The 820-nt window shown below is 33.0% G+C and overlaps 1 non-coding gene across 1 annotated transcript; it reads left to right on the forward strand.

Moving 5' to 3' along the window:
- Window positions 1–274: 274 nt before the first annotated feature.
- Window positions 275–381, forward strand: LOC119868574. Its single transcript, XR_005386567.1, has one exon. It is a non-coding gene; the product is annotated as a U6 spliceosomal RNA (small nuclear RNA).
- The last annotated feature ends 439 nt before the right edge of the window (window positions 382–820 follow it).

Raw genomic sequence — 820 nt, forward strand, 5'->3', positions numbered from 1 at the left:
TAAAGGTACTGGAACATTTTTTTCCTCAGCTGTAATATATACAAATACATAGTATCTAAAAGTCTCAAAGATATATTACATTATTTACAATAAATTAGCATGAGATTCAGTTTAATAACACCATCTGACTAGGAATAGAAAGAATTTCAATTTAAATTTCAAGAAATAAGATAAGCTAGCTTCCTTAATTACTACACTGCAAAACAGAGCAATGCTATGCCCAGTTGAACAAAACAGGATCATAATCAAATGCCATTTAAAATAAAGAGTTATGGTGCTCGCTTCTGCAGCACATATACTAAAACCGGAATGACATAGAGAAGATTAGCATGGCCCCTGCACAAGGATGAGATGCAAATTTGTGAAACATTCCATATTTTTAAAATAAATAAGGGACGCTTGGATGGCTCAGTGGTTGAGCATCTGCCTTTGGCTCAGGACGTGGTCCTAGAGTCCCAGAATCAAGTCCCACATCGGGCTCCCCACAAGGAGCCTGCTTCTCCCTCTGCCTGTGTCTCTGCCTCTCTCTCTGTGCCTCTCATGAATAAATAAATTTTAAAATAAATAAAATAAGTAAATACATTTTAAAATAAAATAAATAAAAAATTATGAAAATGGAGTATTTTTACTAATATTGAGTCTTGAATGGTCAGAAAATCACTTGAATTATTAGAAAATTCAAAAGTAAATCAAAATCCAAGGCAAGACCTACCATTTTTCTGTTTATGCTAATGGATATTATTAACTATTTTAAATCTTATTCTTCTTAAATATAAGGGAAGACAGATCTCTGAACATTGAGAACCCAGTATGTCAGTTT

The sequence above is a fragment of the Canis lupus genome, chromosome X (genome assembly GCF_011100685.1).
Source record: "Canis lupus familiaris isolate Mischka breed German Shepherd chromosome X, alternate assembly UU_Cfam_GSD_1.0, whole genome shotgun sequence".
Taxonomy (NCBI): domain Eukaryota; kingdom Metazoa; phylum Chordata; class Mammalia; order Carnivora; family Canidae; genus Canis; species Canis lupus.